The 13,619-nt window shown below is 49.4% G+C and overlaps 1 protein-coding gene and 1 non-coding gene across 3 annotated transcripts in view; one reads left to right on the top strand and one right to left on the bottom strand.

The window, feature by feature from the left end:
• Positions 1 to 13,619, top strand: part of Ccdc149 (coiled-coil domain containing 149) — a 93,439-nt gene that overhangs the window by 14,114 nt on the left and 65,706 nt on the right. The gene's annotated exons all lie outside the window — the stretch shown is intronic.
• Positions 1,846 to 1,990, bottom strand: LOC114101142 (small nucleolar RNA SNORA67). The gene has a single exon (XR_003584239.1). It is a non-coding gene; the product is annotated as a small nucleolar RNA SNORA67 (small nucleolar RNA).

The raw sequence follows: 13,619 nt of genomic DNA, 5'->3' as shown, positions 1-13,619 counted from the left end.
CACCCTGTTTATGGTCACTCAGCAAGATGGAAGGTGGAGAGCCAGGTTTAACTTCTGTCACATGCTGGGAGCCTCGGCTGGGCCTCTGCACCCATTTCCATGAAGAGGTGACAGCGTTTGCTGCTAGAAGACGCCTTTCCTTAGTTGGCTTCCAGCTGACTCGGATCTAAATCCAAGAATTTAAGCTAAAAAGGGAGACTTTGAGGTCTGATTCTAGATTCCTATCCAGACTTCAGGAGAGGCTGGGAGCTGAGCCACAGTGGGGTAAGGATCCCTGCAGATGAGACCTTATCCCAAAGGGACGGTCAGAATACTCTCTGTGCTGTCGTTGGCCGGGGCAGGTGCACTGGGTGACGGGCTCTGATGAACAGTGTCTCCCAAGAAGTGAGAGAGCCTCACAGCACCAGTTCACCTCCCTTCTACCTGCTTCACCCTACCTCGGAGAGTCTCCCTGGGCAGCTGGGGGGGCGCCCTTGAGGGCCTGACCTGCGAATGAGGGACGGTTTGGGAAGAAGAGAGAGGCTGAAGGTGTTGTCTGGAGATAATAAACTCCTTGGGTAGTGGTGGATTTTAACTTTACACATTGAGTAATATGAATTCACCCCACGCTCCAAATTTTAGAAAACACAGATATGTTTAAAGGGAAAAAAGTCTGTAGTTTCACTACTCAGAACTGAATGCTGTTAACATTCAAATGTACAATCCCCATTTTCTCAGGCCACTCTTTCTAAAAATGACTTTATAGTATATGCTATTTTAGCTTTTCATTGGTATTGAGGCTAAATACAGACTGTGAGTGCACACATTTTAAGTGGGCAGCTCAATCCTTTTTTACATATGTCTGGGCCAGTGTGACCACCATCCAGATCATCCATTCTCAGCTTCCCAGAGGGCTCCATATGCCCTTCGTCATAGTCCCCCTGCCCTAGAGGGAACCATTATTCTCATTTCTGTTCCAATATGTTGTCTTAAAATTTGTTTTTTCTACCCTGCAATAAATATCACACCATTTCCATGTCACTCATCCCCATCATTGTCACTATCATTACTGTTACTGTCACCATCCTCATCAGTCATAATGGCAGCACAGGACTCTATGATGTTGACAAACCGCACATTTGATGGACCTGAAGCCAATGTCTTAGGGACACTTACTGCATTGTCTCCCCCTGTCAGGAGTGCAGGTGTGTGACAGCAGGGTTCCAGAACAGGCTGCAGGGTCAGGGGCTGGCTCACTTAGTGTCTTTGGATGTGCCTCAGTGTGTTGCCGTGACATCCCTGGGTGTATCTGAATGGGCATCCGACATCCCAGCACTTGGTGTGAGGTGTCTGTGGGAGAGCAAGTTCTAGAAGCTATCTCATTCCATTCCTCAGCTGCCTTCTGAAAAAGCCACTTTTTTTCTTTTACCTCAAAAAGTGACATTTATTAAAAAAAAAAAAAAAAAGAAGAAGAAAGGAAAAATGACAAGATGCCCATCCCTTGGCTCCCTTCCCTCCCCCTTCCAGCTCCTCCTTACCCCCAGGACTGAACCCTGGCTGGAGCTAGGTAGCAGGACAGCCCCTCTCAGATGAGGTCAGCAACACTGAGGGGCATCTCTTCAATGGAGGTGTTGTAGAAGGTCTCCTTGTCTCAAAGAGTCCTCTGTCTTCTCTGTCACCATGTTAATAGCCACACCCTTATGGCCAGAACGCCCACCTCGAACAATTCTGTCCCCTGTTGGTGGGGAGGTCATAGTTGATGACTGAAGAAACCTTCTGCACATCAACGCCTCTGGCCTGTGCCAAGAAGGATGGCCAGTTCAGCCTGTGAATTGAGATATGATCCATCCAGAGGGACTTACATATGCAAGTAGGCAGCCAAAGGAAGGCAAAAGAAATCAAGTATCCTGTGTCTCCCAAAGACCTTAGGCATGCAGGTCTTCTTCCAAGTTGCTACTTTCCTGAGAGGCACTAGTGAAAAGGCCACTTTTCAAAGAGGACTTCATTGGACAATTTGAACACCTGAGTTTGAGAGAGGTTCTTTTAAGACGACGTTGGTGAGCCAGGAAAGTAGCCGATTTGATGGCTGGAGTCATTGTGAAGACATGGATGAGAAGGAGATGAATCCACGGATCTCCCCAGAAACACCCCACCTGGTGCTGAGCGGCCAAGCCTTAGCAGGATACTGGCATTGGCCATGCCCATTGAGATGCCCTCTCCTCTTCCCCTTCTTCTGGTTTAGTTTGTGGGGATTTTCCTACCACAAATACTACAACCACCACTCTGATTGCCATGAAAGTTTGAGCTCCCCAATCTGGAATCCAAAATACAAAACTCTGAGTGCGGACACGAATCTACACGGTGCCTTCTGATGGTTCTTTGTACACGAAGTTTGTTTCATGCACAAAATTATTTAAAATATCGTATAAAACTATCTTCACGCAGTGTGCCTAAGGCAGACATGAAACACGAATGAATCTGGTTCCCATTTGGGTCCCATCCCCAAGATATCTCCTGTATACGTAATTATTTCAAAACTGATAAAAGCCTCCAATCTGAAACCCTTCTGGTCCCAAGCATTTTGGATGAGGGATGCTCCACCTGTCCTGCTCTCATTATTATCACTCATGACAGGAAAGTCGCAAAAGTCTCCACTTGTGGTTTATTTGAAAGAGCAGGGGAATACAGAGTCGAGCACTTTGGCTGTGTAGGATGCTTTACCTGTGCACCTTCCTCTATTCCCCACAGCCCTGGAGGCAGCTGCAGTTGCCGTGGGTGCAGGCCGTGGCCGTGGGTGCAGGCCGTGGCTGTGGGTGCAGGCCGTGGCCGTGGGTGCAGGCCGTAGTCGATGCAGCCGAAAGCTAAGCAGGCAGAAGGGAGCGTGTGAGAAACGCAGGAGCTGGGGCGCGATCCCCAAGCTTTCTGATCCTGGAGCCTGTTTTTCCCACTCTGCTGGAGCCTTAGTGACTGAGTGGACCAACCAACCTGGCACACTGACGTACTGACTTTCAGAAAGTATGTATTTGGATGATGGTGCCAGAAGGGAAATATTCTTACATTTAAAACCCCCTTTCATGCCCCAATAAGGTGCTCTCACACCTTTGTGTCTTGGAGATCCATGTCGGCAGTGGTGACTCCTATCACCTATAACTCCTATAACTCCAGTTACACATTGTCGTTACGATGCACGTGCCAGATTTCCTCAAGGTCGATTTGGGCCTTGGGCACGTGGGTATGACGTTGGTTTGCTCTTTAGGGTAACCTTACTGTGGTCCAGAGAGACAAGTGTCCTAGGGAAGACAGAACTGTCTCTCTCAAGACAGCCTATACCATGGCTCTGTTGCCAGAGCCCAGCGAACTTTCCATTTCTCTGGCCCCCACCATCCCAAGAAGGAGGCTTTCTGCTTTGTGGACCAGTGTGTGGCTGGAAGGGAGACAGGAAGAAGAGTGTTCCTCCCTTTAAGGGAATCTGGAGTCCCCCAGGACACTTCTGCCTCCATCCCATGGTCCAGTGCTTTGTGTGAATGTCGGACCCTCATGGGATCCACCTGGTAGGGCCTCGTCTTGAGGTCAAGGGAGCTAATGTGAGGGAAGTGCCCAGAACAGTGCCGCCATCAGTGTTGGCTAATGCTGCCGTGCTCATATCTGGGTTCTGAGCCCATCTGATTGGGCAGGCCTTTCAATTATTTCAGGCTTTGTGCCCTGTCACCTGGTGTGGACAGCAGATGGCGCCGGTGATGTCCATGAAGAAGATGCTGATGATGGGGCCGATGTTGATCTCTTAGTAAGTGATGGCCACATGCTGATCACTAGGCTGACACCTGGTTTGCACAGTCTCATGTAATCATTGATATAGGTATGGGCATGGCCCCCGTCTTACAGATAGAAGGTCTAGGCTCAGCAAGAGACGGATTGACTTGCTCAAGATTACTCAGAAGTGAGGGCGGGGGTTGGGACCCAGGGTCTCACTTGGCTTGTCCTCTGCTACTGTATCCTTCCAGCATTCTGCCTCTGAGTTTCCTCTCCTATTCGAATGGTCAGCTCGGTCCTGTACTGAGTAGTGCATTTTTTTTTTCCTGCAAATGACATAATTTTATGGTTGAGTAAAACTCCATTTTGTATGTATACCACATTTTCTTTATCCATTCATCCATTGATGGACATCTAGACTGGTTCCACTGTTTGGCGATTGTGAATTTGCTGCTAATAAAACATGGGTATGAATATATCACTACAGTACGGTGACTTTAATTCTTTAGGATGGATGCTGGGGAGTGGTAGAGTTATTTTGATGCTACTCTTGATGACAATCCTAATTATCATTCAACTTTTTTACTGAAAGAGAAGTACTCATCCTTTGACTTTACCTGTGTCAGTCATACCTGGGTTTAATGCCAGGGGTGTTTTTGTCAGGGTATCAAAAACACGCAGACAAGTAAACCCAACCACCCGTTTTATTGCCATTTAAACACTGTCCTGATGAACGGTGGGGACGGAGACAGTGGTGGGGGTGGATGAATGGACTGTCAAGGAAAACGAGTAAAACTGGGCCCCGTATTGGCTTGCAGTCCAACGGTGATTTGTAGCCAGTGAGGTTTTCTCCCTCTTCCTGGAAGGCCATAATTAACTCAGGTCACCCCTGAGAGCCATTTACTAACATAATCAACCCATTTGCACAGTTATTGGCCAGAGAAACAGCCCCGGATGATAGAATCCCCGCCTTAAGTGGTCACAATTTAGTTTGTCCTCTGAAAACTCCAGTGGTTTCCATCATCTCCCGTGTCCCGGAAGAATCTCTGCCTGAATTTTTGCTGTGGGCTGGCTTCGGAACTCACGGTTCTTGTTGAGGAAAATTTGTCACTCATCAGTGACGCCTGGAGATGGTGGAAAAAAACGTAAGCACGAGGAAGACGCACTGCAGGAGCTAATTAGCAGTGCTCAGGAAAATATGAGCAGGGCGTAGTCAGAGCTTCAGCTGGGGACACCTGTAGGTGACAGTTTGGGGCCCAAGTGGCCCTTTAGTACTTTCTCTGAGGTTCTCATCCAGGGAGAAGGACTGTAATGATCGTGACTGGTTGAGAGCTTGGCAGGTGGTGGTAAGAGGCCTGCTTACTTGGGTATGAAGTGGCGGTGGATGTGCATGGCTGATTTCAAGATCTCAAGCCTGCAGATGCCTGCCACTTGGGGCAGACTGGGATGGGACACCTCCTTGCCTATTGGAGGATTTGTACCCGAGACTGGAGTGTCAGAGGGTGGACGCTGGGACTGTTCCCACACATCGTCCCCTCCAGTTGACTCTGTCCCAGTGCTCTGGCCTCAGGAGACTGGTCACTCCAGCAGGGGATAGTGTTCGCCAGAAAAGCAAGACCTCTCCACAAGCAGGAGTGGAGATTATTTCTGTCTTGAATGGGACAAACACTGTTCTTTTGATTTCTGTATTAAGATTGGTGTCTTTGGAGTCTATTGAGTCTATTTTAGGTGCACTATTTTATGGAACCCTACGGCCTCCTGTGAGTGGAATGTGGGGCTGTGGTAGAAATGGTATGGAACAAGCCTGGGTTCAAATCCCACCTTGATCTCTTATCAGCTGCAGGATTTTGTTGTCGTTATTTTTACTTGTTTTTAAAAATCTCTTAGAGGCTTAATTTCCTCATTTTTAAAAGGGGACAGTAATCTCTCCTTTTGGAACCGCCATGGGGATTAATGATTGGTTCATCTGAAGCACTGGGTCATCTGTGGGTTCTCAGGAGGCTCCAAAATAATGATTATTTATATTATTATTATTTATTATAGAAGAGAAAACAGAGTCACAGAGTGGGTGAGGGGCTCCTTCTGGTCCCCTTGGTGTGCAATGGCTGTGAGACCCACACTCCACATCCTAAGTGCCACGTTTTGTCTGGGAGTGGTGCCTTCCCGTCTGGGTCTCCTGAGTGTCTTCCCATCTGACCAAGGGCAGCCAGGAACTGGTTTTAGTTCTGCCCCTGCCACTCCATGGCCGTCTCGGTACCTCCCCTGCAAAGCAGAAGCACCACACCGTTCCTCTCCGCCTCCCAGTGTTTGGAAGATGAGCCACAGGAGTTTCACATTTAAAGTCAGTCTGAACAAAATATCGTGTACACCTTACCAACGCTTTACCAATATCCTGCCTGCAAAAAAAGCCCTCTGCTATGTTATTCCAGAAGGTGGTAACCAGCTGTCCATCACCCACTCCACATGGGACTGTTAGGCTCAGCATGTAACTGAAGTGGGTGAGACACTGTTTAACCCTTTAGCGCCTGTCTCATAGGCCACCTCTGTATCCGGCATATCCCAGGCCCCCGGCAGCCCAGCTGGAAGTGGGAGACCCTTGGCTGTGGCTCATTTGCAAGCTCCAGCTTGAACACATGGTCTCTGGTGCAAAGCAGAACCAGGGTCCCACTGTCAACATCTTGGCCTGAGCCTGAGGCAGGGGACTGGGGACATAGCAACTTCACCGTGGGCAGGCAGTGACTTAAAACAATCTATGCCGTCTTTGGCAAAGGAGAGGGGGTCCCTTGGCCTGTTTACGGGCAATGGAAAGAGAGCAAACCTCTTTCTCATGTTTTCTCTTCATCTCATGGGCCCAGAAGCACAGGGTGCGCTTGTTGGAGAGCATAGGGGCTAAGAAGATGAGAAGGGGGATAGGAAGAGTGAAAGGATTGGGATGGATATCCAGATGAAGCTTGGTTTTTCAAGACTTCAGTTAGCCACAACTGTCAGGAATTTCACATAGCCCCCAGCTACTGCAGTTCACATTATAAACTCTTCCAATTACCTGAAATCTCACTTAACTCAAATTCCAGCACATCCCTGGGGCATTCAAATAATCAAAGTTTGCCTGTCGAAAGTAATGTGGAGAGGGAAAAATGGGATGGTGAGTCTGAGAAAGGTAGATCATAAAAAAATTCCTCTTAAGAGAATGGCATCAGAATCATTAAGCCACCAACTTGAAATTGCTGAAATGTTATCTGAAAATTACAGAGGCCAACACAGATTTAGAAGAGGGCAGTGCAGGGCGTGCCCACCTGACCAGGGCTGTGGGCAGAGAGCTTTGATAAAACCAATAGCGGAGGCGGACCTGCCTGGCGTTTTACTCTGTACACACCCAAACTGGCGTCTGGAGAAGTTCAGTACACGTGTCTGCAAGGGACAGTCCTGTATGCCTGTGCCGGGTGGCCAATCTGCAGGACTTCTGAGAAGGAAGGTAAGGAAGGGACTATGGGGCCCTGAGATGGTAGGGAAGCACTCCTTGTAATGAAACGAGGTCAGCATACAAAGGGAGTTTTGATAATCCTGTAGGAAACATCCTGCACTCTTCCCGGGCACACTGAGATTCCCCCCAAAACTCGAGGCTACCATGGTGTTTAACTGATGACCAGCACAGGGAAATATGTAAGTATATCAGTACAGTCTAAATGGACATACGCATGCACGGGTTCAGTGGAAACTGAAATTCACCTATGTCTCCAGTGAAGACTGAGCACACAGCACAGGCCAGAAGCTGAGCTCCGCCCTGGAGATGCCAAGTGAAGGCGATGACCCTGGAGCAAGGCAGGCTGCCAGGTGGGCTGGGCACAGGGTGCATGTGCATTCCTCTGGGCCAGGTGGTGGTAATCCAGGTAAAGTCAGGTAGTCAGCTCTTCCTGCGCCTGGGGATGGCGGAGGGTTTCCCAGCCCCAGAGCTAGGTCCAGGACTGAAAAAGGGAAGAGAGAGGGAGGCAGGAATGGGAGAGAGTGTGGGTGTGGGGCAGGTGGGTGGGACGGAGGGTGCAGAAGGGCCATGGGCCATCGAGTCGGCGAGGCACATTGCAGCCACATATCAGGGGACTTATTTGCCAGTCTCCTTGGTACTAGAGATTTTTGTTAAAGGAGGGCGGGAGGGTCTTGATTTGTGTTTCTCAAGGAGTCTGGGATCTGGATTAGATAGGGAAGGCAGAAGAGGCAGAGGTCACCCGCCGCTACACCCCCCCCCCCCCCCCCCCCCCCCGCCAAAAGCTGAGGGATGGCTTCTTGTGTTGAGAAGGTGTTGATGGTGGCTGCGGTTTACCTGGGCCGCTTGTTAGTTGGGAAGGCAGAGGATGTCGGGGGAGAAGGCCCTAACAGTAGAAGGTAGAGAGCAGGTATTACCTGACAATGTAACAAATCCCCAGAGAAAGTCAACTTACTTAGAGAGAAAGGTTACTTGGGCTCAGTTTTAGAGGTCCTAGGCCATGGTTAGGTAGCCCTGTTGCTTTTGGGCCTGTGGTGAGTCAGCGCATCATGGTGGGAACGCGTGGCCAGTTTGCCAAAGTGGGAAGGGCCCGGGGTCCCACCCTCCCTTCCCAGGGCATTCCCAAGGACGTGGAGGCCTTCCTCCAGGCCCGGCCTCCAAAGGTCCCATCCCCTCCCAAAAGCAGGCTCCAGGGAGCAAGACTGCAACTCAGGGCCTCTGGGGGACAGGGAAGACTCAAACTAGAGCAATGGGGCAGGGGGTCCTCTGAGAAAGAGGTGGTCTGCAGTGGGAAGCTTTCAAATTCTTTCTGAACACCACCCCTTCAGCTCCGTGTGTTTCTGGTTACCTGGGAAGCCTGGTGGATCAGCGGGCAGGGCTTTGCAGCAGCTGATGAGCGCTAGCCTGATCCCATCAGTAAAAGTCACCGAGGACCACGAGTCACGGAGTGGCTGAGAGGGTCACTTGGCAGAGCTACCCCCCTGACACCCCAGCACCTTCGTCTCTCAGCAGTAGTTATCTGGTCGTAAAGCCATCCAAATAGTAATGTAGTATGTCAGATAGTCGTTTAATTATTATGATCTTCCTTGTAGCAATTATGATTTGCTTTATTGCAGATAACAGGAAACAGGTAGATAAAAGCCACTCAACAGAGAAAACTGTGGATTAGGATTTGTAAGACGAAGGGCATGAGGCTACCTCCAGGGTGTTTGTGTGTGGGCACGTGTTTACATGGACAAATGAGTTATGAATTCTGCTTTAAAAAGTGTAATTGAAATGCAATTCAAAAGAGATCTGTTTTTGAATGAATAATAAAAATATTTCATGATATGTAGTATACATGCCAGAAAACTGGGCATATTTTCCCATATGTATTCCATTCACAGTTCATTGATTACCTGGCGTACGGTGTGTGGCTTGTTCCCTGCTCCTGGTGGCCAGTGTACATGCAGTTGCAGCAGTGAGGGCCTCAGCAGGAGTGCGTCTGAGCCCCCGTTGCGTGGTGCATGGGTTTCTGTGCGTGGTTCACAGGGGTGCAGAGGTTGACTCACATAAAGGGAATTCTTATTAAACGACCAGTATCTCTTATACAAACTTTACTCATGAACCACAAGAAGGGGTACTTTAGCAAGACAGAGAAATAAACACAGTGGAAGGGTCTCCCCCGGGGTTGGGGGGTGGAGAGCATTTGTTCCCAGCGTGCACCTCTATTTCTCACTTGTATGACTATTGCAGCCGGGACTGGGGACAGGTTCCCTGTCTTCAAGCAGCCCAATTGGCACGTCAGAGGTCAGTTGGAGACACCCTTGAACAGAGAGACAGACAGCCCGAGGCATAGGGGAGTTCAGTGTACCCCATCTGCAGCCAGAACTTTCCTGCAATGAGACCTCGTAGTTGGTGGTGCCAGGTCCTTCCTGTCCCCAGCATCCAGAGTTGCCTAGCTAGACCTGTGCTGTCCTCCTGCCAAGCCTGTGAGTGCCACTGTCCTTCCAGCACCTTCCTGTGTTAGAGCGTCGGTTACTGTTGCTCACCACCAAAGAGTCCTGACTGACAGGTGCAACACCCGCTTGGCTCCCTCATGTCCTGCCTTTGGGATGAAGGATGATGGGTCCCGCTGAGCTCCAGTGTCCTCATCTCTAAGATGGGGCTGGTCTTACAGCCTAGTGCAGAGGGTGGCCATAGGGGTCCTATATGGCATTTCCAGGGAGCATCGAGCAGAGTTTGGAGAAGAGTAGGACCACCAAACAGGGACTGCTGTTGCTGCTGTCATGATCAAATAAAGGTCTTGTGGTCATCGCCCCTGACCAGGCCTGGCACCTAGTCAGCATTCACAAAATGCTCATTTCTATTCTCCTTTCCCCTTCCTGAAAACTAACCGAATTCCTCCTTTCCTGAGGCTGGAAGGAGAACAAGAGTCTATGGTCCCTATTCTGCATGTGGACCGACCAACAGAATTAGCATAAAGAGAATACAGTGCAGATCCCTTGGCCCTGCCCGAGGGACTGGAAATGTATATGTTTCCTGGCTTTGCCCTGCTCAGCTCGGCCCTTTGGATTGTGTTTGGGCAGCCAGGTGACCCACTGGCCCACTGATGGGACTGATACCAGATGTCGTGGCTGAGTCCACGTGGGCCTGTGGTTACCTGGACAGCGCCTGCTGACGGTGTCACGTTAGGCAGTGTGATAAGAGAACACTGGGAAGCAGCGGAGCCAGTGGGTTCCCTGGGGTCTGCCAAATCCCGTCAAGCTGCAGGGTGGGTGGCGTGTCTGGGTGGCCCCTGGGCCAGGCTGCTCTCTCCTCCCCTACGGGGTAGGCAGTCACTTCTGCCCACCCCGTGCAGTGTGGTGTCACTTGCTCCACAGGATGCCAGCATGGGGCCCTCTTAGGAAGAGGGCTTCTCTTGTGCTGCTCTCCCATCCACAGACTTTTGGGCTCCTTCCAGCTGATAAGATCTGATAGACCTGCAGTGCTCAGCAGCGCATCCCAGACCTGGCCTGTCCCTCCAGCTCCCCTACCCCACCCACCCGGCCAGCCCAGGTGGCCAGTCACTTTGCACCCAGCTCCTCCCAGAGGGGCCGCTGGCCTCTGTGCCACTCTGTGGCTGCGTCCCTGCCTGGGGGGTTGTTCACCCAGGGCTGTGGGTGTCCACTTCACCCCCGACACTGTGTGTCCTTCTCCCTGTCCTTCAGGGTGCATTTCAAATGACACATCTTCTTCCAGCTCTTTGAACGCCTTCTTTGCCCAGCTGTGATCACTCCCTCCTCGTGATAAAAAGAGACATAATGCCCCAAATGAAGTATATGGAACAAAGCACAATGTATAACAAAGATGAAATTGTCTGCATTTCATGTTCTTAGAGGATAGCAGTAATGACAACGCACATTCGACACTTACTACTGTACATATACGAACTGTTCCTTGCACCAATCCTGTGACGGTACTAAGACTATCCCTGTTTATTAAGCAGGGACAGCTTTGTCCCCGAACACTGTATATCCACTCAGTGGGGACACTTAATAAAAAGAGAGGCTGGATAGTTGATCACATAGCTAGAAAGTGGCAAAGCCAAGATTGGAAGTCCCGCATCTGGGCTCCTTCTTCTGTGACCTCCACGATGACCCAAGCTTCATTTCTCTCTGTTCTGAGAGTTTTGTAACTTTCTTACGGTGTTTAGCATCTTGGAGTGAGTACTGTTAGTGATTGATAATTAGGCTACCCTTACCTTCGTTATTATCTTCTATATGACAAATGATAAATTCTAAGCTTATAGACTAGCCATAGTTTGTATGAATTTGGTGGTATAAAAAAAGCACTATGCTTGGACTGAAAAGGATCCTCAGTTTAGGTCCCGACCTTGGGTCCTGCAGCAACCTTGGATAAGTCACCTCAACATGGGGAGCCCCAGTTTCCTTGTCTGTAGCATGAGGACCCGGGGCTACGATTCCTGTGGTCTTTCTTTGCTGAGAGTTTGGGCATCTAGACCACATATGCCACAGGTACGGTGAAGCTGGGGTGAGATGATGTGTGGGGTTTCCTCATTCTCTGCGTGTGTCTGTACCTGCATTCTCATTTTGTCACTTAGTTTACATCTACACTTACGCACAGAGGATGGATGGAGATAGTTCGCACAGCACTTTGCTGTAGCACCAGGTGCGCACCTTGCATTTTTCTCAGTGCTGGGGATAAGGAATGAATGGAATGAAGTCTGCTGTCATGGGGAAGGTGATGCTGAAAATAAACTCATAACCAAATGTGTAACTCAAGGTCAAGTAGTGGTAAATGCTGCAAAGCCAAGTAAAATCAGATAATGGAACTGAGAGTCCCGGTGGTACCAGAGAGGGACGATCATCCGGAAAAGGAAAGAGCAAGGATTTGGACAAAGCCAGGGAATGGGGGGAGCACTGCAAACAGGGAACGACTGTGCAAAGGTCCTGGGGTGGGACACAGATACTTCCCTTAGAGCTGAATAGTTACCTCTAGGAGCGTCTTGTTGAAAATACGCTTTTATCCCAGAGAGGTAACGTGTTGAATTGCTGATAACTTATTTGCTACCAATGTCGAAGAGTAAAAGGAGCTTGGAACGTCTACTGGAAACTTCTGCTTTGAGTAATGTGCCCCTGAGAAAGACACTGAACCTTTCTGAATCCTAGCTACTTTGCCCATAAAATGGGAAAAACAGTTCTGGTCCCAGTTGTCACAGTGTTGGTTATTAAGTGAGAGAAATTAAGTAAGAGCGTGCAAATGCTTTGTTTGCCTTAAATGCTGCACAAGTAATGTCTAATTTTTAAAAAACTTTACATGGCATATTAACATGGCGCACTTCAGTCCTGACTAATCAGAGCTTGCCTCAGTCACAAAGACCGAGCTGATGACTCACTTACACAGTGACGGTTGTCCGGGTGTCTTCGGTGCCCGCTCATGTCCAGCATCATCTCTGAAGGTCTTCCCCCCCACCCCACCCCTAACCTGTGTTTCTCTTGTGCCTGGCACGAGAATATTTAAATATCAGTTGAAAGAATGAGAAAGTGTGCAGTGATAATGACTTTCACACTTCTAAAGTGGCAGCCCTCGAAGCCACTAACCCTTACTGCACAGGACGCACTCTGATAGTTTCTGCTCAGTTCTATATCTTTCTTTCTTTTTTTTTTTTTCCTATTAAAGAAAATGAGGGTTACAACTGAATTGATTTCACTACCCAGACTAATGGATCATGACCACGATTTGAAAACACCATGGGATATTATGGATGTTCTGGAATATTCTGGCTGACAGGAACTTTGTTCTTTGCAGTCGGGAGAGTCACTGGGGTTATCTGTGGGGCTCGTCCCAGCTCCAGCACTGGGTGCTGATTCTGAAAGAGAGGAAATAGGAGGCTCTGGAAACAGGCACAGGCACAGGCACAGTGTGAGTTTGAAGACTCATGTAGAAATCTAATGCATGCTTTAATCGGGGGCAACTACTGTTTGAGAAAGGCTTGAGTTTAGTCATACACGTTCCGGAGACTAGGCAGAGATTTGCCAGGGTGACTTTCAAATAAACGCTAGCTTCTGTATCCAAAGTCCTTGGGCCCCAGATGTGTTTCAGGTGCAGGAGTTGGGGGCATCTGAAGGGAATGATGATGAGCATGCTGAATGCTCCGTGTCCCCCCAGCAGAGGCTTGGGCAGCAGCCCCGGAGCAAACCCACTGGCCTTTCCCCAGCACCTGTATGACGATCGCATTCTGGGACGAAGATCACAAGCACCTTCAGATCAGCTCAGTCCCTAACCAGATGGGAAAATGTATCTGGTCTTCAGGATAACAGGAAGTGAAACTGCTTCATCTAGGCACCCCATTTTTGCTTGTCAACACTCAGCAGGACCATTTATCCCTCTGGGGGGACCAGTGCTCTGCTCAGGGCCCAACCCAAAGGAG

Source organism: Marmota flaviventris, chromosome 7 (assembly GCF_047511675.1).
Source record: "Marmota flaviventris isolate mMarFla1 chromosome 7, mMarFla1.hap1, whole genome shotgun sequence".
In the NCBI taxonomy this organism is placed as follows: domain Eukaryota; kingdom Metazoa; phylum Chordata; class Mammalia; order Rodentia; family Sciuridae; genus Marmota; species Marmota flaviventris.
Note: the sequence above shows the minus strand (reverse complement) of the source record. Positions and strands in the feature narration are given on the sequence as shown.